Source organism: Medicago sativa, chromosome 8, assembly GCF_051527215.1.
Source record: "Medicago sativa cultivar Bolivia chromosome 8, Bolivia_mono, whole genome shotgun sequence".
NCBI lineage: Eukaryota > Viridiplantae > Streptophyta > Magnoliopsida > Fabales > Fabaceae > Medicago > Medicago sativa.
This window is the reverse complement of record NC_140756.1, coordinates 62022428-62049988: the sequence shown is the minus strand read 5'-3', so window position 1 is coordinate 62049988 and position 27561 is coordinate 62022428. Positions and strand designations below refer to the sequence as shown.

General features: G+C 31.3%; 1 protein-coding gene and 1 long non-coding RNA gene across 2 annotated transcripts in view; one reads left to right on the top strand and one right to left on the bottom strand.

Moving 5' to 3' along the window:
* The first annotated feature begins 10090 nt into the window (after positions 1–10090).
* The window catches only part of LOC146900271 (protein DETOXIFICATION 29-like), a 41136-nt gene continuing 23665 nt past the window's right edge, over positions 10091–27561 (top strand). Inside the window, exons 1-4 of the transcript XR_015024133.1 lie at positions 10091–10461; positions 11253–11794; positions 12513–12597; positions 16959–17007. The gene's annotated coding sequence lies outside the window, so the exon portion shown is untranslated. The remainder of the gene's footprint in view (positions 10462–11252; positions 11795–12512; positions 12598–16958; positions 17008–27561) is intronic.
* LOC146900272 (uncharacterized) lies at positions 13535–16613 on the bottom strand. The gene is made up of 4 exons (XR_015024134.1): positions 16058–16613; positions 15799–15882; positions 14521–14576; positions 13535–13675 (listed from the first exon to the last, which is right to left on the bottom strand). It is a non-coding gene; the product is annotated as an uncharacterized LOC146900272 (long non-coding RNA).

Below are 27561 nucleotides of genomic sequence, written 5' to 3'. Positions count from 1 at the left end.
TCAAAAGACTACAAAATATACAATACCATTTAATTACCTAATAGTTCAGCCACCAAAATATAGAATTCTGTCAAGTGTTAGAAAGATTTAGCTCATGGCATACAAAAGCAAAACTAATCACATCAGTGTCATTCATTCAGATAAAAAATTAAAAGACAATAGTTTGAATACAATATCATTACCCAATAGTTCAGCCACCAATTCTCTTATCCAATCCTCAAATTACCTCAAAACATTTTTTGTATAAGCTGTCAATATATCAGCAGCCATGTGCCTTAAATGCCCACGATCCTGATGTAGTCTGTACACATTCCCATTACAAAACTAAGTTTTCATAAAAGAAATAAGTTAGAACTCACATGTCACTCCATTACAAAACTAAATTTTCATAAAAGAATTAAGTTAGAACTCACATGTCACTAACTTTCAGCATAATAGCATGCATAGTTATCATGTTATTATCATTTCAAAAGTTATCAAATTGTAGTTGCCTTTGGTCATTATTCAGTAGGAATAGAAGTCACATGTAAAGTTAAGAATCAAAAAACAATATATCATGCTCAATCACCCTATATGCAGCGATGCTCAATGCTAAATACATCAATGCATCCAAAAACAAAAACAGGAAAATGAACCAACTTACCCAGCCTGACCATAATTAAATGGACAAATAAAACCTTTCGATAAGGAACCTAGTATGACAAGGAACCCTGCAAAGAAACTTCATCATTGTCGTGATGTATACCAAAATCTATGTTGGAGAGAATGTTGGAGAGGGAGAGATATGTGGCTTACCAAAGCAAAAGGAAGAAAGTCTTTGGAGGTGTTCATGTCTGCTCCTTGTTGTTTGTTACCTCTGCGATTCTTACGTAGACAACTCGAGCCAGAATCGTTCTTCTAAGAATTGGAATCAGGAATCGAATTCCTTCAGTTGTTTATGTTCAAACACACGTCGCATTATTCTTGTTTTTTTTTTAATCAACAAATTTAATCTCGACAGGTTGTGTAAGGCATACTAACCCGCGGTAAACCAAGAATAATGATTACAAACTCGGCACCGTATATATGCGGATTACCATAACAACAACCAAGAAAAACAAACGCCAAATACCTCTAACTAACCACAAAGAGGCGCCCCAATAGAAATGAATAATTCCACTTAAAAATGAGGCTAAGGTATACATTAAATAGGACACCAGTGAGCTAAAAACAACATCTGGATCCTATAAAACACAACCCAAACGCATATCCCTGCCTCAAGATTATGGAAAGAAAAACAAAAGAAAAAGGCTAGGCACAAAACAAAAGAGGTGCAGCCCCCTAAATCACAATCAGCACAATGATTCCTAATGACATAACCAAAAATCTGCTACCTAAAAGAGCAGCAGCCTCACACAGCCAACACAGAAGCACTACACACGTCGCATTATTCATAGTTTCAAAATCACTTAAAAATTTCTCTTGATTAGACCGGAACCCGCCATTCTTTTTACCACTGTACATTATGGAAAACATCATCGTTTAACCATCAGAAAAAATACAAAAAATTAAGCAATTTAATGTTAACTCACAAACCTCATGAATCCTTAAAAAAGAAAAACACATGAACCTCATGAAACAGAGACTAATTCATAGTGCTGTATTTATTTCTCATTTACTTAAGTCGTCTTATCTTATGACCGGTTGAAATTCTTTGAGCTATTTTTGTGCTCATTGGAGTAGTTTTTTTTTTTTTTTCATTTGTTTTATTTCATTTGAGCTAACGAGTCGAACCGAGTTGTTTATGAGTTTGAATCGAGTGGAGTTTAAGCTAAAAAAAAATAATTGACAAACTTGAGTCAAGTTTCGAGCCGGTCTAATTCTTATATCGAGTCTAGACGAACTCAGCCAAGTTCAATTCAACTTAACTCATTTCCAGCTACATCGTAGCCTATGTATGACTTGCCCAATTTCTACTTTTTCTCAATCTCTCAAGAGATTTACAAAAGTGACAAAAATATTTATCTCTAATTGCTCCTTAATTTATCTTTTTTCCTCTCTCAACCTCTCACTTGAATATCACTCAATACAAAGATATAAAACTTTTGATCCTTCCTCCAATAAAATCATATTATACAAGGTGTTTGGAATGTTTTTCCCAATCTCAAAATCACACTCAAAAGACACAAATCTTGGCCCTTAAATTTTCCAAGTGTCTCCTCTTTTTGTTCTCACTCTAGGTTACCAAATTATCACAATAAAATAAAATTATATACTACTAGGTCCGCTACTGGCGCAAACTACCAGAATCGTAGAAAACTGATTTAAGGCAACTTTTTCAACATACTCCCTCCGGTCTCAAATATAAGAAAAGATTCCTTTTTTAGGTTCATTAAATAATTAATGTATCTGCTTTACAATGTGGACCACATACATTAACTACTCAATGAATCTAAAAAAGGAATATTTTCTTATATTTGAGACCGGAGAGAGTATATCTTTTATATGTTCTGCCCCTCGCAAATTTTGGCCAAGCTCCACCACGGTTTAAAGTTGATCTAATTGAAGAGGAAAGCAGACTATTGACATTGTTGTATGCTTTGAGTTTTAATTTGGAAGTAATGTAATAAGCATAAGTGTATAATGTTTGCAAGTGCATCAGTGACTTACAAGAGATATTATGGTTTATATATTTTTGTACACAAATTGGACTAATTTCACTCTAGGAAAAATTTGATAAAGGGGACAGATCAACACTGTCAGTATGCTAGAATGATAGTTAGAGATTAATTAGTTGAGCTAATGATAATTTACAGCTATTAACTTAGGAGACTATATAAAGCACTTTTATTCTGCTAATGCAATTCATTCAATCAGAATCATATTCATTTTCTCTTCGCAAATTCGCTCGTTTCAGTTTCTCAGCTCTTCATAAAATAACAAGGAAAATGTTAATAAATGTTGTAAAAATAGTATTTGTTAAGGAATCTATTATAGTAATAAACTCTTGGAAGTTGTGTAGACAATTCTTTAAAAATCTAAAAAGTGTTATTTTTAGGGAAATGATATTTGTACAATCATTTTTGTGACAACTTTCACTTTCAAACTCACATTGTGTTTTTACTTTTTCTCTCATTGTTTTGGTTTTCGTGTTAATACATGTTTCTCTTTGTTTACCTTTGATTGTCTCATAAGTTGTCCAACAAACAAAAAGATGATACAATTTACAAACAAACAAAAAGAAGATGCATGTTATTCGTATAAGTAGTACCAATTTTTTTTTATAAGTATTCCTTTAACCATGTAGTCCCATACCTGCACGGTCTCAGGATCTCTCTCATTCTGATGTGGACTCAGTTTGCCTAGAAGCTTTCAGGAGCCGTTCATTGTCATGCCTTGTGCACCAACGAGAACTCCTCACCCTCATCAGCCTTAGGCATTACATGCCCACCAACTTCTGCTTGGTTCTTCCACGAGCCACATCGTACTAGGAGAGGTCTTCTCTTATACCATTTATAACACCACATACGACTTTCAGGATTGTCGACTGACCCTACAAACCAACTCAAGTCTTTTCAGCATGGTTTGTCCTTACTCGCATGTTTTCTGTAAACATTTCAAGAAGATGACTCATCCCAAAATTGGTCCAAGTCAAACAAGCTTAACTGTTGAGTTTTGATGGGATTTGGTGCAATAGTGATGATATGATGGTTGTAACTAACTAACTAACTAAAATACCTTAATTTTAAAACAAACAAAAAGTTACTTACACAACAAGTTACAAACTCAAGCTAACTTGAGTTACGCATCTCTCAACAAATCGCCTTAATTCATGTTAGTCAATGATACAATTCCCATTAAACCTCTCAACTTCTTAAACCCTTCGATTGTAACTCCTTTAGTCAATAAATTTGTCACTTGATCTTCACTTCTACAATGCTCCTATTTAAATTTTCTTTATTTTTTTTACTTGCTCTCTCCAGTAATGAAACCTCATCTTTTATGCTTACTTATCTCATGTGAAATCAGATTTTGGCTAGATTGGTGGCAAAAATGTTTTTAATTTTGATTATCACGGCTTGTTCAAAAAAAATTTGATTATCACGGTATCACATTTCTCATTACTAAGTTCCTCTATCAAATTCATTAACCAGAAAACTTGACAAGCACTCAAAGATGTTGTTATATATTCTGCTTCATAGGATGAGAGAGCTACCATTGGTTCCTTCCTTGAGTACCAAGATATTGGAGCTCCTCTGACTAGAAAAATGTATCTTGCAGTAGATTTTCTGTCATCTTTGTGACCACGGCAATTTAAATCAATATACCCAAGCAATTTGAACATTTTTCCATGATCAACTGCTAGAAACAACATATCACTATCAATTGTGTCTCTGATGTATCTCAACATTCTCTTTATTGCTACGAAGTGAGACGATTTTGGTTTCACCGTGAATCTACTCACAAATACCTACACTATATGTCAAATATGGCTTTGTGTTTCAAAGGTATCTCGATGATCCAATGAGTCTTTTGTATTGAGTTGGATCCACTTCTCTCTCTTTTATTTCTTTTGATAATTGTGGTCTTGGTTCAATAGGGGTTACATCAAGATTGCGATGCTCCATTTAAAACCTTTTAAGAATTTCACTAGCATATATGTCTCTTTTGATGAATTAGAAGCCCTATACTTGTTCTTTGAAACTCCAGTACGGCAAGGAAAGGAAATATGAAATGTGACGTAGATCAACCATCTCAAATTCCTTCATCAAATCATTCTTAAAGTCGTTTATGTAAGATCCATTGCTACATGTGACAAGAAAATCATTTACATAAAGACATAGAATGATTACCCCTTTGCATGTGTCATTAATGAAATACATTCCATGTTCTGAGTCACATTTGTTGAAACCAGTTTAATTTAGGAACCCATCTATTTTCTTGTTTCATGCTTTTGGGTTCTTACTTGAGCCCATATAATGCCTTTCTCAATTTGTAAACATTTGATTCATGATTCCTCACATCAAAGCCAGGAGGTTGTGCAACAAATACCTCTTAATCTAGTGCATCGTCTATTTTCACAACCATTTAATACTTTGTCTCTCTACTATGGATTATATTGCTTGGATTGCATACATTCTTCACACACTAATACTGACATTTAAATTTTAAGCATCCTTACGCCTTGTTTCTGCATAAGATTGAGATCTCTAAAATTGAGATGTCCAAGCATATAGTGCCAAGTAGAAATAAATAATAGGGGTGAGTAAGCTAGTTGACTAATTCAAATTTTTATCATGCTTAGTGAGACGTGTGAAATTGCAACTGAAGCATTTCCTTTCTTTTAGGAAAATCCTTCTAAAAATTAATAACCGTATAATGCCTTGATCTTCCTATAAGATAGCTACATGTTTAGATTCATGGCTTATAAAACTGAGATGAGATCATTTGGTTCCAAATCCTGTTACTCAATTTTAATTCTACAAAACCATCCATGTGTATCATTTCTTGTAATCTGTCTTTAGTTTACTTAATTCTTTCTATTTTTCTTCCCATACTTTTCTACCTTTCACACATATCTTACATGCTTCCATTCTTCATTTTGAGATAAGCCATAAACCACTTCATTGTGGACTAGTTTGATTTCAACAATTATCTTATACAAAAATTAGGATCGTACGTATATTCTTTACCATAAGCTAGCATGTCAAACCGTTTCCCCCACTTTTGATTTCATACACTCGGTTTCACTTCATGCTGCCTAAATCTCCAGTTTAAAATTCTCTCACTTTTCTCGTTAATTATATATAGAAGCAATTAGAATCACGTTCATCTCTCTCATTCCCTCACACTTCACAAAAGTGGGAACTTTTGCAGAGCTTCCAGAGAGACATAGAGAGACATTTTCATAGCCATTGCCTTGGGGGTAGACTTAGCAGAGTAAAGAACAAATTGCATGGATTAGAGTTCTTCTGCTAGGAAGTAAAGTGGCCAAGGTAAGGGCTCTAGTCTTGACCATGATTTAAATGAAAATAATAGGTTATGATATTGAATTTAATATGCTTCATGATTCAATGGATGAGTGAAGAGATTAATTAATTATTATTAATAAATATAAGAATTGTTATTTAGTAATTTTGTTAAAAAAAATTGATTTTGATGAATAGGTGAATTTTGATAATATTGATTTATATATATGATTGTTGATATGTTAAATTGAGAATTTTATCCGTTGTTTTATCTTTAGATGTCTAAAGAAATTTTATTAATTATGAGGAGTTGGTGATTTTGTGGAATTGATAAGGTGGTTTGTGAGTATAAAACTACAAAGATTTAAAGAAAGATTACATTGCATGCATAACACTGCATATAAAGCATATCATATAGAGCAGTGCTATTGATCCCGATTGGAAACACAGCGAATTCATCCAGAAAGATTGTAACCGTTAGATGTTGCCTTTACACAATACATGAATGGCTGGCCAAAAAAGAGTTGGAGAAGGGTATTATAATTTGTACGGTCGGGACGTTTTCGTGATTATTTTTCTCGGGAAAAGTAGTATTTCCCTATCATATAATAGTGTCATAAGTGCCAAATGAGGCGATTCATATCCATGTGCCAAATGGGACAATTAAAAATTATTTTGCCAGATGGGGCGATTAAAATTAGTATGTCAATTGAGGCGATATTTGGATCATGGTCTAGTTGCATTTCATGCATTTGCATTAACATTAAATCTTGTGTCTTCTTCACAAAAAATAAAAAAACATTGAGCTTTTGTGTTTGTTTTTCTAGTATATTTTGGAGTGATGAATATTTTAAACATTTTAAATTAAAAAGAATTAACACAATTCCTTGATGATGTGGTATATTCATATTTGATGTTATAATTTATTATTGATTTTATTTCATGGGTGTTGAAGACTAATCCTTACGACCAACAATTTAAGTATCAAAGGAGATAGGATTTGTGCTTGATTTTTTTGCTTGAAGCGTATACGCGGGAAATAAATTTGGGTTTTTCTGAATTGTAATTTAAAATAGTTTTTGAAGTTTATTGTTTCCTAGTTAACTCGACTTGAAATGTTAGGTTTGTAATTAAATTAGTTTAACTATATTTGTTAAGTTCTATTTAGGAATTTATAATGCTTGACTATTGTTAAAAAAATAGCGTTGCTATATATCGCGACCCATTTGTCCTGAGCGCTTCGCGAATATAATTTCATCCAATTAAATCAGGCTTTGCACAAAAAACAAGGAGAGATTGTGCGTGATGTGGGTCACACATTATATAGCACACTGCCATCGGGATATCCTCGTGAAGCAAAATTCAAGATATCCACCATTATTGTAAAAAAAAAATAGTCATATTTTTCTAAAAAGAAAGAACTAGACGTAATGTCTTAGATCAAAAATCATGTGTGTTACATCCAATGTCCATATCTTCGAGGTTCATATGAGTTGAACTTCAAATGTCCAAATACCATTGATCACCACATGTCCATTTCTTCTTTGGTCGTCACCATTAACATGACTGGTTCATGATCTTTATCTTGTCTTTATCGGTCTTGCTTCATCTTCATGTGGTTCTTTCTTGTTGGCATAACACTCATCTGCAACGGGTCCATATCTTTGACAATTGTATCATTAAAGTTTACCTTTCACACATTTCTTCTTGCCACCTCTTCCTCTATTGTTGTTGTCGCATATATAATTTCTACTTGAGCCACCACAACGATGGTTGTTGTTGATGCTATTTTGTTGATGCCACCTCTTCCTCTCCCATTTGAAATAATTTCCTTTGCCTCTATTTCTAGATCATTTTCCTTTCTTTTCTGCTTCTCTTATGTTTATCCTTTGTTTGTGTGCTTCAAGTGAATCATGTAGTTCATCTATGCTCACACTTGCAAGGTCTTTTGTTTCTTCAATGGCTACGCCGGCTACCATTATATAATCAAATCTTTGTTAAACTGACCTCAAGATATTTTCAACCATAAAATGATTAATGATAGCTACTCCACAACTGTTCATTTGGGTCACCAATTTTGCAGTTCACGTAAATAAACCGTCGATACTTTCTTTATCTTCCATTTGAAGTAATTTATAGTGTTGTATTGGAGTTTATAACCTCACTTTTTCACTTTCTTAGCTCCTGCATATACATTCCCCCAAGCTCTCTCATGTCTACTTCGATTATTCTTTTACTCCAACCCTTTCAAAGTTATATGCATTGACAAACTAATGAATTATGAATAAAGCCTTGAAATCTTTCTTCTTTGCCTTTTTATGCGCAACCTTTTAAGCATAAGTTTTTTGAATCAGAATTTTTTTATTAAAAATCAGGTCTCTGCACAAGACGAAGAGAGACTGATGTTACCCTTTTAAGCATAAGTTGAATTCCCATTGATGGGATCAACATCATACTTCACTAAATCTCATACGTCCTGATATCCAAACAACCTTCATTTGTTTGCACCATTTATATCATAATTCTAATTTCCATCCAAGATGGGAAGATTTGTTGAAAACTAACCACTAAATCTCATACCATGTGTTATAGCAAGAAAACTATTTTTTATTGTGCACACTCACTCGCTCTATATAGATATCTTTGAAAGAGAGAAAGATGAGAAGATTGAAAAAAGATAACATACAATATTTCACTTGAATAAGATATTCAAATATTACTATCAACCAAATCACTTTGTTAAGAAGTTTAAAGAAGAAATTTTGTTTTGAGATTGTTGCATTCAATACATTAAAAAGTAATTTTTTTTACATAAAACTTATCAATTATTTTTATTTTAGAATCTTTAACAAGTGTCCTTATGACACTTGTTAGCGAGACACTTTATATATATTTACACAAATTGAATGTCACACACATTTGGATCATAAAACAAAAACGTTTGTAACAAACTGAAAAACGAGAATTTTTAAACTAAAAATATCAGTTACTTGCAAGCCAAGTTACTAACTCAAACTAACATGAATTACACATCTCAACACTATATATATTTGCCATTTTAACATCAATCTAATCTCTCTCTCCAAGTTGACTTAGTAGATGAGATATCATTTTATTTTCTCTAGTAATAATAATTAAGAGAAAACCAATTAATGTTGCAGTGAACGTGGGCACTTGTCCAATATTGGTGATAGATATGCATGTGGTGAGATTTGATGGCAGCAATAAAAGCGGGGGCTTGGAGGTCACCTTGACCAATTATAATTTATATTGTTTGGTTTGAAATGGGTTTAACCCAAATAAGAAAACAAAAAAGGGGGTTGGATTCTACTCCCTCTGGTCTTTTATACAAGAAACAATTGACTTTTTAGATATATTGGATAGTTAATGTATTTGATCTATATTTTAGACTAGATACATCAATTATCAAATGTATCTAAAAAGTCAATTATTTCTTATATATAGGACCGGAGGGAGTATCTAACAAATCTTATTGACTGGGATTAAATATTGGTATCATTTAATTAGTAAATAATATTGTGTGCAGGCCTAGAACGAGATTTGTTTATCTTATCACATGATTCTTTTATCTTCTTATTTTAAAGGTTTGGATTTTTAAATTTTAGTTAAACTTTAATTTTTATATAGTGTTGAAAATTTTACACCGTTAACAAATCATACTCAATCATTTTTTATTTTGGAAGTAGTTACAATTGAAATCAAATGTTTTTTTTTCATGATAAGACAACTATGCCCGATTGTGAGTATGAAAAAAAATATAATGAATTATGTCAATTATTTAACTTGTTGTCTTTTATGATTGTCTTCTCTAACAAATTATAACAAAAAGTCATTAAGAGATCAATTCAAATGATCGATGAAATTAGGTAAAGAATATATTTGAGAGAATTTTGAGTTTGAATACTAATTGTTACATCATTGATCATATTTTACTTATTTTTCAACCATATTTCAACAACTATAGGAGCCCTTGTCCCACAATCAAAAAAGGTTAAGAGCAACAAAATATTAAACAAGAGTGCATGTATTACACGAGGAACCATGTGTAGGACATAACATTTACTTCACCATCTTTCCCTTTCATTCTTTATATATAAACACTAAACTAGAATTTTCTATGTAAGAGAAATTTTCATTCATAACTTCAAATCTTCTTCAATAGTCTATAGATCATATGGAGGAAAATGACACACAAACCTTCCCACTCCTCACACCATTAAACAACCAACAACATGATCAAATCAACACAGCAGTATTCACAGCTAAATCCGATGATATTTCTCCGATCATCGGTGCCGGAGACTTTGCCAGAGAATTTCTCAATGAATCTAAGAAACTTTGGTACCTTGCTGGACCTGCCATATTCACCTCCATCTCTCAATATTCTCTTGGTGCTGTTACTCAAGTCTTTGCTGGTCAAGTTGGGACTCTTCAACTTGCGGCTGTTTCCGTCGAAAACTCCGTCATCGCCGGCTTTTGCTTAGGCATCACGGTAATATCAAAATCCTAATATCGAAAATAATCTGCAAAACTATGTTTCGTATAATTTCATAATTTTTTTTTCTCGTTTGAATTTTGAATTATTTCTATTTTTTTCTTTCTTTTGGACGTTTTATTGTAATTTGTAACTTGTAAATGAAACAAAAAAATATTAGTATAACTTTATCAACTCAATTTCTCTTTTTCTTCTCGTTCTAGACAAAGGCTATGACTAATCATTCAATACGACAAAAAAATTTAAAAAGTAATTAAGGAGCAAAATTTAATTTATTAAAGAATAATAAAAATTGTAAAATTAGATATAGTCATTTAAAAAAGTCAGATTGTAACCAAAAAAAAAATTAAAAAAGTCAGATATTTGATTGGATAAAATATGATAAAGTTACATATAAATGAAAATAGTTTAAATAATATATATACACACACACATATAATTAAAAAGAAAATAGTGAGATCATAAATTTGAAATTCTCTTTATATCTTAATAGAGATACCCCATTGATACCACTGCTAATAATTTTTGTTTGAATTTATTTATTTTCTCATTCCATTGTAACTAAATAAAAACTACAAATGAGCTCGAAAACTCAAAACTAATCGATGAAGTATTAACTTAGTGGTAAGAGATTATCATTGTAGTTGTAAATAACAAAGTTTAAAATTCCTATAAAAAGGTTTTAAAATAGTTATTAATGTCATTTTAATTAATAATAATTTCATCTTCGCTATTTATTTTTAAAAAAAACATAAAACTGTGTTTGAACCGAACTGTTTTGTTTCCAGATGGGGATGGGAAGCGCATTGGAGACACTATGTGGACAAGCTTTTGGAGCCGGAAAACTGAACATGTTAGGAATATACATGCAAAGATCATGGTTGATTCTCAGCGCCACCGCGCTTATTCTTAGCTTTCTCTACATTTTCGCGTCGCCTCTTCTAAAACTTATAGGCCAAACAACCGCGATATCAGAGGCAGCCGGAGTTTTTGCACTATGGATGATTCCTCAACTCTTCGCCTACGCGATAAACTTTCCAACCCAAAAGTTCTTGCAAGCCCAGAGTAAGATCATGGCTATGGCATGGATTTCTGCGGTAGCGTTGGTGGGACACACATTTTTTAGTTGGTTCCTTATGTTGCACCTAGGGTGGGGACTTGTTGGTGCAGCCGTGGTGCTTAATTCTTCTTGGTGGTTTATTGTTTTGGCTCAAATTGTTTATGTTTTGAGTGGTTCTTGTGGTGAAGCTTGGAGTGGTTTTTCTTTTCAAGCCTTTCAGAATCTTTGGGGTTTTGTTCGTCTCTCACTAGCTTCTGCTGTTATGATGTGGTTTGTTCTTTTAACTTTCTTAAAAGTTTATGCTACTATTTCTGTAAAAAAAAAAATTCAGTCTTTTTTATAGCAAAAAAGTACATAGTTATAATTATACATTTCATCTTGTAGGTTAGGAAAAATTAATATAACCAAATTTTTTATTAAAATGATATATATATATATATATATATATATATATATATAATTAATTAAAAAGCTAAATGAATTTTGTCTATGTTTGGATGAATTTCATTTAATTATTTGACTTTTCGTTATATTTAAGATTGGAGAGTATATAAAAAGAAGAAGGAAAAAGTAAACAATAATGAAATCATTTGATTCAATAAATTTGATGGACTATACCATTGAAAGTATATATGATTTTTATTATAGATCACATACATTTAAATGAATGAATCTAAAATGTTGATTTTATGATGTATGTGATCTATAATAAAAATTTATGAATCCAAATGAAATCATATATATTAGGTTATATTAGGGATCTATAATTAAATGAATCTAAAATATTAATTTTTGTTTATAATAATGACCATGGTGTATATTAATAGTACCCTAATATAAGAATGATGTTGGCAACTCACTCTAGCACCCTCTTCTTACACACATGTATCTAATTTGAGGAGTATATATGACCATACACGTACTATTAATGAGATAAGATTATAGTTATGAATTTATGATATTTTGGTTGGCGTTGTTAATTATGCAGCCTTGAAGTATGGTATTTTATGGCATTAATACTATTTGCTGGATATCTGGAGAATGCAGAAGTTTCAGTTGATGCATTGTCTATACTAGTATTCGACCCGTGCAACGCACGGGAAAAAAAATGCATTAGTGTAGTGCATTAGAATGTTGACGCTCAACACAAATAACAAAATACTTTAATATATATTGTCATTCATATATATTTATATGAATATGATGATTATCTTGTTACAACCGATAAAGCAAATGAATGACAACCATCATACTATTTTAGTTAGGTTTCACGGTAATGTCTTTTAGTCATCAAATGACCACATTAATGACAAACAAATACAAAGTACATAAATAGCAAAAAAAGCAATCAAAAAATGTCCTTCAATGCATTTGCTACCCCTTTATAGCTCCAAAATAAACAAAAGATATCTCAATATTATTTCTATAGTTTTAACCACATGAGTAAAAGTCACCCAAAAAAGATGAACATAAAAAAAATCTTTCTCAACAACAGATTCAACATCTTTTGATGACTTCAAATATCACTACAAAAAATTGTTTCTCAACAATATATTCAACATCTCTTCTGATAAATGAAATTTATTGTATATAATATATTATTTAAACATATCCAATATATTAAAACATATATATTGAATACCTACAGCCCCATGTTTGAGGATATCCAATATATTGGAACATAAATTAAATACTTATAGCCCCCCGTGTTTATAGAATATAAAACTTTGGACTTACATCAAATACCTATAACCTCCGCATTTGAGGAAAATAAAATTTCAGAATTAAATTAAACTGTGAGATATTGCATTTCGGACTTAAATGGATATGGTTTCTAATGAATGATAGATGATAACATTTCGGACTCACAGCACAAAATAAGCTCTAATATAGAATCATGCACAAAACCTTATAGCATAGTATTTGACGGGGAATATCATGCACATTACAAAGCTTTACACAAAAAGGACATTGCAAGAAACTAATTCCAACCATATGAGTAAATACATTAAAGTATGTGCCCCTTAGAGTATATTGAGATAAACAAAACTATGCAATTAAACAGTTAATTAAATAATAACTAATAATTTCACCTTGCAATGACCGATTCCAAAACTTTAATCACATAGAATCCATTTGAATGAGAAATTCCTGAAGAAAAAAGAAAAAAAAAAAAAAGAGACATTTCCAACATGAGATATAATTTCAACCAAAGAAAAACTATAAAAGTAAGAATTTGCAACTCTTATTTCCAATTGCGAGACTCTTTGTGGCCTTTTAAAGATTCAATTTAAAATAGAATCCTTATTTCAAATTGTTGGACACGCTATAATTACGCTAGCACACATCACATTTCTGTCTAGTACACATTATACAATAAACAAAGCCTTCTGTTTTTGGGAAGAGATTCCAAGCTTAAGCAACTCAAAACACGGTGCATCGCAAACTTAATGAATTCCAAGGGTGTAAGGAAGATTAATCTATACAACTATATAACACCATCCTATTAACATAGACGGTCTATAATATTAACAAAACTAATACATGTATATACTTGTGATTATAATGTCATCCAATAATATAACTTAAAAGTTTCTGTTATAAGAAATGATGAATAGGGAATAAAAGTGGACAGTTAATTATACAATGAATCATGTATTGGACAGTTAAGAGAATGCAAACGAAAAATGACTAAGTGAAAGGACATCAAACTGCTATATTTGCTTCCCAATATTGAGCTTAATGATGTCGAAGGCTGTATTAAAGGATCAAAATCGAGTGGCTCTACAATCCGAAAATGAACATGTTTCTGGAATCAGTGGTTCATGCTAAAAAAATTAATTAGTTTGATAAACCCTCTAACATGCATTTTCTTCATTCATGACTTTTATACTTTGGAAAATGTATTTGAACATGTTTGTAAATTAAAAATATTTAAGATTGAAAGACATAATGAGGATTGAAACATATAAAGTCAAAATAGGTAGAGATCATACGTTAATTGGCATGCCTAATTCCACAAATTCATCCTCAAATTCATGAGCAGCAATCTCTGATCGAACATGAGCAAAAAACGGTTTTAGTAGAGTAAGAAACAATATAATGTCAGATTGAAGGAACAAATCAGAGTGGTTTAAGATTTGAATGGGTGTTAGTTGCAGGAATTGTTTTTTTATTATCAAAACTGAAAAAATAGGTACTAATTCTAGCATCAAAAGATGATGAATCAAATTAAGGAATGAGAAACAACTTTATGGCACAAATAGCTCCAAACAAATTATGAAGTGAATAAGCTATGAGAAGCAAAAGATATCATATGACCATGACAGATTTTTACTATCATTTAGGCAATTATATGACTATAATTAGAAATATAAGTCAATGAAAAAATGGTTATTAAAAAATAAGATGCCTATAATTAAAAAATTATCAATTCCACATGGTTGAGTAACATAAACTAAAAACAGACCTGAATAACGTAAACTAAAAACAACATATCACCATGTGTGATGTAAGCATTGTGCTATCAAGTACAGTAGAATAGAATTAAGGTGGCAAACATGTGGACTTTTTTACACATTTAACTATAACTATTTTTTAGATTTTCCAAAGTATCTAATGAGGGCCATAATCTGTATTATCCAAACAGGGCTATAAACTATATTGTTATTATGAATCCTTCATATTACACTCCATTACTATCGCTTCTTTTACTTGGGATTCAATTCAAACCTCATGAAAATTAAGTCAACTCCAGGCATTTGATGTTTGCATTTTAGTAATCTTTTTGCTGCAAGAAAGCCACTACCTACTTCTCAAACTTGCTCATTTTAGGATGCCATTTTTTTTAAGAGCAAGAAAAATAGACAGACACCGTCTACCAAACTATCATTAACAAAGAATGGCATAAAACCAACACAGTAGTGTTCTTACACCAACCAACCATATAAATAAAATCAAGCAGTTCGCATGTTATATATCATGTGGCTCATATATAAAAGCAGTAAAAAATAAAAGCCAATATAACAAAAGGATTATTCTTTTATAACAAAAGATCAACAATCTGAAGTAACTTGTGAAGAGCCAATGTAAGTCTCAATACTGCTACATCCATTATGCATAAGAAAATACATTTCAAGGTTGTTGAATAGCTCATTGCTTCTTTCATTGATTCAAACAATTATACAAACATCTTATAGATTGTATATTCATCAGCCTTGAATATACAAAATTAAAAAGGTCAAAACAGAGAGCATTTGAATTAAAAATTATACCAGAAAGTTGTATAAGAATCCCTGATAACTCAGCAAATGCTTCAATCACTTAAAAGCCCACCTGATTTGGAGAGAGAAACATGCCTAATACAGATAAGAGAAAAAGGATCTTTAGAAGGAAAAAAAAAAAAACCAATACAGTTAATGAAAGAAATCAAAAAAAGTAAAAAAAGAAATCATCTATTAAACTCATGAATGATTAATAAAATAAGATTAATTAATAAAAGTAAAAAAAAAATAGTAATTTTCAGAGACCTACCTTCAAACTATTATCAGAAAGTGTTTTGAGAAGCTTGTTTTCGCTGCATCTTGCTCAACACGTGTTTTTGCGGCATCAACGACAAAATCAAGTTTTCAAAAATCAAAAAACGATTTGAAGTGATTTTGATATCATAAATTTGGGGATTTCGAGTTACTTACCTTCTGATTGTAACTCCGGTACGGCAGAAGCGGATTCCGGCGGACGAAGAGGGGTTTGCGGCAAGAGAAAAGATTGGAGGATGAGTTTTGTGAGGATTTAGAGAAACCAAAGCTATTAATTGATGACATAGAAGAGTAGAAAGGAATAGATCACTGAGAGAGATGTAATGGTGAGAAAGAAAAGAAAAAGAGAGAGAATTGAATTTGAATTTGAATTTGAATTGTTACAAACCCAACATTTTACATGCTGATGTTTCAGAAAGAAGAAAGACAGAGTGTGGTACAGAGGTGTGTTATGGGGTTTGTCTGAAAGCACAAAATTTGTTCACAATCTGGGTTGGAGGGTACTTGTTTGAGCGTGAGAAGAGGGAAAAGCTTCCCTTTTTGCCAACTGCATTTATTGTTTCTGAAGAAAAGGTTTAAAGGGTTAGGTTTGAGTGTTGGGCTTACCAAAACATGGGCCTAATTTGAAATTGAACTTTGTTTTTTTCTGCAAAATAGGTCTGAAAATGATATTTCTTGGAGGGAAATTAAGCAATTTAAATTTTGTTGGTTAAAAGTGAATATTGATGATGTAAAAATTGTGAAAAATTGTGGATTTCATGGTTTTCTTATCCAAATTACTATAAGAGATGATAAAATGTACTTTGAAAATTTGATGACTTGGCATTGGATGCTTGAGAGTGTGACACATTGGATTAGAGGTCTTAAAATTGTTCCCCATTTGTATATTATTAAGATGGTGAGTCTAATCTATCTACACGCGGTGGTGACCCATCTCTCTAAATGGTGAGACCCCGTACGTTAATTTAATAAATATTCCATTCATGTATTTTACTACACCACTAGTACTAGCTACCCCGTTAATTAACTATATAAAACAAAAATAGCTATGTCACACACACACTATCATTAATAAATGGAGAAAATGATGGTGGTACGTGGCAGTTAGAGTTCACCATCCAACAGTCAGAAAAATATATATATTTATATATAAATAAAATAGAAAAATCATATATTTAAAATTGCACATATGAATATCAAGGAGACAAGACAAGGACGATGGTTTTGTCAAAAAAGAGCAATTCTTACATGGTCACAGACCCAAATCAAATTTATTTGGTCACACACACAAATGTAATAAATTTAAAGAAAAATTATTTAGTCACATCATTCAAATTCATTCTCTTTTATTTTTTCTTCATTTATGAGTGTGAAATGAAATTAATTTAGGGTTGTGTCCAAGTTATAATTTCTCGTCAAAAAATATCAAGTATGATGCTGTAGACCCCACCTTGTTGCTTCACTTTTTCAATTTTTCAACTAAGACGACAAAATAGAATTTTATATTATCCTTCTATTCCACAATTTTTTGACCAGATTATAATTGAGTTGGAAAGGTTTAAGGTTCCAGATGCCCCAGAATTGCATCATAGTGAGAGTTCTTGCTCATTATTATGAGTATGTGCATCAATTTTTGTTTTTGAAAGATAATCATTATTCCTGTTCATAACCCACTCTCTAACACATATCAAATGAAAGAATATACTTATTTACTAAGGATGTGTTAAAAAATTTCTTGTTAGCATTATTCTTTATGTAACAAAAACACAATTTCGAAGAAGAAAAACTTATTTCTTTCCACTTGCTAAACAATACACTTAGGTTAAATCCTTCAAAAAAAAAAAAATACACTTAGGTTAAATAAAAAAGAAATACATTTAGAACACTCATTAGTATGTCCTCTCTCTGTCACATATTAAGTGACTTACTTGATTTTTTTTTATAGATTATAAGAAAATTGTATAAATGAAAGAGAGAACATAATATTTTTACTAAATTATGTTTTTTCGTAAACAAATTATAGAATTTTTACTAAATTATCCAATGATGTATTCATAATTGTCATAAATATAAAGTGAAAGACATTGAATTCAGGATACAATCGAAAAAATAATTAATATTATATTCAAAATTGAAATTGTCATTTATTTTAAGACAAAATATTTTTCAAAATACCAGCAATTTTTAGTCACACCCTAAAAATTTCCTCATTACATCTAATTTTAATTAAAGTTAAATGATAATGCTAAAATTGCTTTTGCACATTCAATATTATTTACGTCTAAAAATTTAATATTTAAAAAATACAAAATTTAGTTTACATGTACATTCCTGAATTTACATGTATGCTACATAAAACTCAGATTATACATCGTAAACTCAGATTACATACAATGAATATGTAAACTCAATTTAGGAGCACCACATGACTTAAAATACAATTGGAAATTGATATTATTGGAAGAATATTTTGTGTAATTAGATTTTTTTTTTTAAATGTGACTGAAAATTGTCATAGGTACTGCGTTATAAATTAATGGTACGTGAATATCATTTGTTAGAAGAAAAAGCTGGCCAAAATCAACCGAAAAATTAACTTTTTAGTGCTTAAAGTATATACTATATGCTGCCAGGCAGGCTTTTTCCTGCCAAAAGTGAAATCACAGTTGGCTACAAACAACAAACTCCTCAGTGTACCTATGAAATAATGTAACTTTGTGAACAATAATTTGTTTTTAAAGGGAATTTTAAAAAAAATTAAATATTTTGTCTTGACAATTGACGTCTATAATTTAAGCAACTTTTTAATTTTATGCGAAATTTTCATTTTTTTTTTAACAAATATGTTAAAGATACTTTATGAATGGATAAGAGATCTCAAACCTAATTGGTATGACGATCTTCTGTATTGCTTTGTTGATATTATACTAAGTTCTTTTCAAAATTAATTGTTAGACCGTTAAAGATTTAGATATTTAAATACTTATTTTATGATATTAGTGAACTAATAAGATGATATAAAATACTACTTTAATTTATAATACTTCAAATAAATATATAATACTATGATTTATCAAACTAAGGAAATTAAGAGAGAAAGAAGTAGGATGGAATGTTTTGATTTCTCAAAAATGGTGTGTTTTTACATGAACCAAAGTCTGGTATTTATACTACAAAATTTATCACTATTACATGTGTGAAATTATTTGTTTTACTATTCTAATTTGGCATTTACCTAGGTAATAGATAATTATCACTTACTATTGTAAGTTGACAATTTGGATAGATATTTCAACCTAAATAGTAAAAACTATAGTAATTATGTTTATACAATTTATTATAACACTCCCCCTTTGAAATATCTATCACGGTACTCCATTGATGTCTTGTTGAGGATAATTTGATTGGAACATATGTTGCCTCGTTAAAAACCTTATTAGGAAAAATCCATTGGGATAAAAACCTTAATAAGGGAAAAAGAGTACAACATTATGCCCCCCTCAACCAAACACATGTTCTTCTTCTTTAAAGATCTCGAAGCTGACGCATTCCAATACTTTGTATGTGCTTCTTGAAAACTGATGTAGGGAGTGCCTTTGTGAAGAGGTCTGCCACATTATCACTCGAATGGATATATTGAATATCCACTTCTTTGTTTCTTTCAAGTTCTTGTGCGAATGAGAAGAACTTAGGGGGGTTATGTTTGGTTCTATCACTTTTGATGTAACCTTCTTTCATTTGAGTAACACATGCAGCATTGTCTTCATACAAGATTGTTGGATTCTTATCAACTGTTAAACAAGACGCTCCTTGGATTTGTCGCAAAACCGAACGTAATCATCTACACTCTTTGCTTGCTTCATGAAGGGCTATTACTTCAGCATGATTTGAAGAAGTTGCTACAAGCGTTTGCTTTTGAGATATCCATGATATTGCAGTGCCACCATATGTAAATACATATCCAGTTTGTGATTTAGCATTATGTGGATCTGACAAATATCCTGCATCTGCATAGCCAAGCAAAACTGGTTTTGTATTGTTAGAATAAAACAAACCAATATCAGATGTATCTCATATATATCGAAATATATGTTTTATTCCTTTCCAATGTCTATTTATAGGACATGAACTGAATCTCGCCAGTAAATTTACTGCAAAAGCTATATCAGGTCTTGTACAGTTAGCAAGGTACATGAGTGCCCCAATGGCACTTAGATATGGTACTTCAGAGCCAAGATCCTTTTCATTATCTTCCTTAGGTCTAAAGGGATCCCTTTCAACGTTAAGTGTTCTTCCCATCATTGGAGTACTCAAAGGGTTTGCCTTGTCCATGTTAAACCTTTTTAACACTCTTTCTGTATAATTTGATTGATGTACTAATGTACCATTTTTAGTATACTCAATTTGTAAATCAAGGCAAAACCTAGTTTTCCCTAGATCTTTCATTTCAAATTCTTTCTTTAAGTACTCTCTTGCTTCTTTAATTTCTTTAGTAGTTCCAATGATATTTAAATCATCAACATAAACATCAATTATTACAAAACCGGATATTGTTTTCTTATAAAAACACAGGGGCAAATTGGGATCATCATTTTCATTTGTAATTTCACATGCAATGGAGAATGAAAATATTTCATCAATATTTATGTCTTTTCGGCTCCACAAATTTCCTGTATTAACATAATTAATTCAAATCTCGAGATCATTCTTGTTTTCAGTTTCATTATCAATGATTTCATTATCATCATCTTGTGCTTTTTCGAGAGCACACTTTTCATTTTCAGATTTATCATTATCTAGTGTCTTTTCAAGATCACATTTAATCATATTCACCTTTTTTTGTTCCCTTTCTTTTTCGGGGATTTTTGTCTTTGGAACCTATAGGTCGGCCACGCTTTAAGCGTGCCTTAGATGTACTTGTTACATTATTTAGTTTCGAAATCTTAATCCGAGATGGGACATTTACAGTAGGTACATGTGACTTTGTCACCTTTTTCAAATCAGTAAATAAATCTGGCAGTTGATTTACTAAATCTTGTAAGTGTACTATTTTCTTTACATTTTCTTCCCATGATTTATTATATGGGTCCAAATGTAATAAATGTGGTACATGCCATGTTATTTCATTTTCCAATGGTTTATTTTCTCCCCTAGTGTTGGAAATTTTGTTTCGTCAAAAAGACAGTCAGCAAATCTTGCTTGAAAAACATCACTTGTTAAAGGTTCAAGATATCTAATAATTGATGGTGATTCATACCCCACATATATTCATATCCTTCTTTGAGGTCCCATTTTTGTTCTTTGTGGTGGAGCTATTAGTACATATATTGCACAACCAAAAATCCTTAAATGAGAGATATTTGGTTCCTTACCAATTGCAAGATGATAAAGGGTATGTTTATGATCAGCACTTGGCCTTAGACGTATGAGTGCTGCAACATGTAAAATTGCATGAACCCAAACTGTAATTGGTAGCTTAGTTCTCAATATTAAAGGTCTAGCAATATATTGAAGATGTTTGATTAATGACTCAGCTAAACCATTTTGTGTATGTACATGAGGAACATGATGTTCGACAGTAATTCCAATTGACATTCAATTATTATTGAATGATTCATATGAAAATTCACCGGCATTGTCAAGTCTAATTTTCTTTATAGTATAATCAGGAAATTGTGCCCTTAATTTAATTATTTGTGCAAGAAATTTTGCAAATGCCATATCACGACTTGACAGTAAACAGACATATGACCATCTACTAGATGCATCAATTAATACCATAAAGTACCTGAATGGTCCTAACGGTGGATGGATGGGTCCACATATATCTCCTTGGATTCTTTCAAGAAATGCAGGTGATTCTGTCTGAATCTTGTCTGACGAATGTTTTGTTATTAATTTGCCAAGAGAACAAGCTTCACATGGTCTATCTTCTCTTGTAAACTTTAAACCTTTCAATGAATGACCATGAGTACTTTCAACTATTTTACGCATCATTGTTGAACCAGGGTGACCTAAGCGGTCATGCCATAAAGTCATAGTTTTGGGTTCTTCTTTTACCACTAAATTACATTCAATTTCATGTATATATGTATAATGTAATCCAGAAGGCAATTTTGGTAGTTTTTCTAAAATTTTCTTAATTCCCAAAATATTAGTAGTAATATTAATGTATTTTATATTACCTTCGGTTGTAGTTTCAGTATCATATCCTTGACTATATATGTCATTAAAACTCAACAAATTTCTCTTTGATTTCGGAGAGTATAGAGCATTATTAATGACAAACTTTGTCTCATTTGGTAACATGAACATAGCATTACCTATTCCTTCAATTAAATCTGCAGGACCTGCGATTGTGTTTATTACACCTTTAGTAGGAAATATTTTGGTGAAATATTTCTTACTTTTGAGGATCGTATGGGTAGTTCCACTGTCTGGAATGCAAATGTCTTTGTCATGATCCATTTCTAACCTTCTTAAAATAAAAATAAGATTAACGAAAGAGAGAGAGTAAAGCAAAACAACAAATTTAACAATATTATTTTATATAAACCATGGAAATATTGCGTATTACACAAGTCACGCAACATGCAAATTCTTAATTAAGTACATATTAAAAATATAAAAGTAATTCGAGCAACACACACATTATTCAAATACATATATATATATATATATATATATATATATATATATATATATATATATATATATATATATATATATATATATATATAGGTTATGTTACAAGACACCCTTTGGTGGTGTCTTTTATCAAGCAACACCTTAAGGTGTGATTTTCACTTTTTAGTTATAACTTTGCTAAAAGACACCTTCATAAAAGTAAGTTGGTGTCTTATCGCAAAAGCTCATAGAGTAACTTGATAAAAGACACATTCACAAAAGGTGTCTTCTATCATAACCCTATATATATATATATATATATATATATATATATATATATATATATATATAGGGTTATGTTACAAGCCACCCTTTGGTGGTGTCTTTTATCAAGTCACACCTTAAGGTGTGATTTTCACTTTTTAGTTATAACTTTGATAAAAGACACCTTCCTAAAAGTAAGTTGGTGTCTTTTCGCAAATGCTCATAGAGTAACTTAATAAAAGACACCTTCATAAAAGGTGTCTTCTATCATAACCCATATATATATATATATATATATATATATATATTAAGTAATTAATTAATCCATATTAATTTCTCCTCCAACGTAATCAGCAGCCTCAAGGCAGGTAGTATCATCCTTGATTTCAATTTCATTAAAATTTACTTCCTTTTCCTTTCCATCTATAGATGCCTTGTATCTTTTACACAGATATTCTGGTGTCCTACATGCTTTAGACCAATGACCTTTCTTTCTGCATCTATAACAAAGATCATCATTATTTCTAGAGGGACCTTCTTGGATGTATTTACCCTTACCTTGATGATTCTTGTTGGTTTGGTCATTTTTGGGAGGCCTATAATTCATATAACCTCGTCCACGGCTTCCACCACGAAAATGGTTTCAACCATGATTTCTGCCTCTACCACGACCACCAAAACGAGCATGACCACCACGTCCTTTTTGGCGACTATAACCACCACGCCCTTGATTAAAAGTTGTGGCAATTATTTCAGGATATGTCATTGTTCCTGTAGGACGCAACTGATCATTTTTTATGAGGAGCTCGTTATTTTGTTCAGCCACTAGTTGGGCTGCAACCAAATCAGAGTACTCAGTAAATCCCCTCAGTATATATTGTTGTTGCAACAACACCTGAGATGCATGGAAAGTTGAGAATGTTTTCTCCAACTTTTCCTCTTCAGTTATAATTACGCAACAAAATTCTAATTGTGCTATAATTTGGTGCATGACAGTGTTATATGCAACAACACTTTTATAATCTTGGAACCTTAATTTGTTTCATTGATCCATCAACGAGGGCAGTAAAACTTTTCTATGATGCCCAAATATTTCCTTAAGCTTGTCCCACAAGATCTTGGGATCCTTTGCATTCGAGTACTCTGTTTGTAATCCATTATCAAGGTGGTGCTTGATTATCCGATTTACTTTCGACTTTTTCTTTGCCAATTCCTCTGGGACATCTCCCAAATCGTCTCCTTCAAGAATTTTGTCGAGTCCCTCACATGCAAGATACTCAATTAAGTTGTTGTTCCAAGTTATGTGTTGTCTCCAGTTATGTTTAAAATTTTGAATTGGTGCTTAACATTCGACATGATTATATCTAGAATACAGAAGATCATAATCAACATTTAATATATATATATATATATATATATATATATATATATATATATATATATGTACTATGACGAAAATAAAAATATCATTTTATTTAATAGCAACGATTACAAAAACATGATAATATTTTAATCTAAGTCTCTACCAAAACAAAAAAGTAACCACACAAGCTAACCCCAATAATGGTAAAACACTAATTATAATTAATCCTACAAAATCTTTTCATAATTCTTCAATATGGATGAAACTGAGGAAGAACAAAATAACAACAAGTAGAGTGATGCATGGAAGAAAGATTTTAGTCATTTTGAAAGTATGGGTAAATATTTTGAGATGTGAAAATTATGAATGAAGGTGAGGTGTTTATAGAGTGAATTTTGTAAAAATTACCGTTAATTTCACTATTCATGATCGTTGAAATCACTGTTCATGACCGTTGATTTTACTGCTCATGATAATCAACGTTCATGAACATTGATTTCAACGGTCATGAATAGTGAAATTAACGGTAACAGTAACGGTCATTTTTACAAAATTCACTCTATAAATACATCACCTTCATTCATAATTTTCACATCTCAAAATATTTACCTATACTTTCAAAATGACTAAAATCTTTCTTCTATGCATCATTCTACTTGTTGTTATTTTGTTCTTCCTCAGTTTCACCCATATTGAAGAATTAGAAAAAAGATTTTGTAGGATTAGTTATAATTAGCGTTTTACCATTACTGGGCTTAGCTTGTGTGGTTACTTTTCGTTTTGGTAGAGACTTAGATTAAAATATTATCATGTTTTTGTAATCGTTGCTATTAAATAAAATGATATTTTTATTTTCGTCATAGTATATATATTAAATGTTGATTATGCTCTTCTGTAGTCTAGATATAATCATGTCGAATGTTAAGCACCAATTCAAAATTTTAAACATAACTGGAGACAACTACATAACTTGGAACAACAACTTAATTGAGTATCTTGCATGTGAGGGACTCGACAAAATTCTTGAAGGAGACGATTTGGGAGATGTCCCAGAGGAATTGGCAAAGAAAAAGTCGAAAGTAAATCGGATAATCAAGCACCATCTTGATGATGGATTACAAACAGAGTACTCGAATGCAAAGGATCCCAAGATCTTGTGAGACAAGCTTAAGGCAAGATTTGGGCATTAGAGGAAAGTCTTACTGCCCTCGTTGATGGATCAATGGAACAAATTAAGGTTTCAAGATTATAAAAGTGTTATTGCATATAACTCTGCCATGCACCAAATTATAGCACGATTAGAATTTTGTGGCGTAATTATAACTGAAGAGGAAAAGTTGGAGAAAACATTCTCAACTTTCCATGCATCTCAGGTGTTGCAACAACAATATAGACTGAGGGGATTTACTGAGTACTCTGATTTGGTTTTGAGCCCTTCTGGTGGCTGAACAAAATAACAAGTTCCTCATAAAAAACCATCAATTGCGTCCTACAGGAATAATGACATATCCTGAAATAAATGCCACAACTTTTAATCAAGGGCGTGGTGGTTATGGTCTCGTTTTAGTGGTCGTGGTCGAGCCAGAAATCATGGTCAAAACCATTTTCGTGGTGGAAGTCGTGGACGAGGTTATATGAATTATAGGCCTCCCAAAAATGACCAAACCAACGAGAATCATCAAGGTAAGGGTAAATACATCCAAGAAGGTCCCTCTAGAAATAATGATGATCTTTGTTATAGATGCGGAAAGAAAGGTCATTGGTCTAAAGCATGTAGGACACCAAAATATATGTGTAAAAGATACAAGGCATCTATAGATGGAAAGGAAAAGGAAGTAAATTTTAATGAAATTGAAACCAAGGATGATACTACCTGCCTCGAGGCTGCTGATTTCGTTGGAGGAGAAATTAATATTGATTAATTAATTACTTAATATATATATATATATATATATATATATATATATATGTATTTTAATAATGTGTGTTGTGCTCGAATTACTTTTATATTTTTAATATGTACTTAATTAAGAATTTGCATGTTGCGTGACTTGTATAATACATAATATTTCCATGGTCTATATAAATAATATTGTTAAATATGTTGTTTTGCTTTACTCTCTCACTTTCGTTAATCTTATTTTTATTTTAAGAAGGTTAGAAATGGATCATGGCAAAGACGTTTGCATTCCAGACAGTGGAACTACCCATACAATCCTCAAAAGTAAGAAATATTTCACCAAAATATTTCCTACTAAAGGTGAAATAAACACAATCTTAGGTCCTGCAGATTTAATTGAAGGAACAGGTAATGTTATGTTCATGTTACCAAATGGGACAAATTTTGTCATTAATAATGCTCTATACTCTCCGAAATCAAAGAGAAATTTGTTGAGGTTTAATGACATATATAGTCAATGATATGATACTGAAACTACAACCGAAAGTAATATGAAATACATTAATATTACTACTAATATTTTGGGAAAGAAGAAAATTTTAGAAAAACTACCAAAATTGCCTTCTGGATTACATTATACATATATACATGAAATTGAATGTAATTTAGTGGTAAAAGAATATCCCAAAACCATGACTTTATGGCATGACCGCTTAGGTCACCCTGGTTCAACAATGATGAGTAAAATAGTTGAAAGTACTCATGGTCATTCATTGAAAGGTTTAAAGCTTACAAGAGAAGATAGACCATTTGAAGCTTGTTCTCTTGGCAAATTAATAACAAAACATTCGCCAGGCAAGATTCAGACAGAATCACCTGCATTTCTTGAAAGAATCCAAGCAGATATATGTGGACCCATCCATCCACCGTCAGGACCATTCAGGTACTTTATGGTATTAACTGATGCATCTAGTAGATGGTCATATGTTTGTTTACTGTCAAGTCGTGATATGGCATTTGCAAAATTTCTTGCACAAATAATTAAATTTAGGGCACAATTTCCTGATTATACTATAAAGAAGATTAGACTTGACAATGCCGGTGAATTTTCATCTGAATCTTTCAATAATAATTGCATGTCAATTGGAATTACTGTTGAACATCATGTTCCTCATGTACATACACAAAATGGTTTAGCTGAGTCATTAATCAAACGTCTTCAATATATTGATATACCTTTAATAATGAGAACTAAGCTACCAGTTACAGTTTGGGGTCATGCAATTTTACATGCTGCAACACTCATAGGTCTAAGGCCAAGTACTGATCATAAACATACCACTTA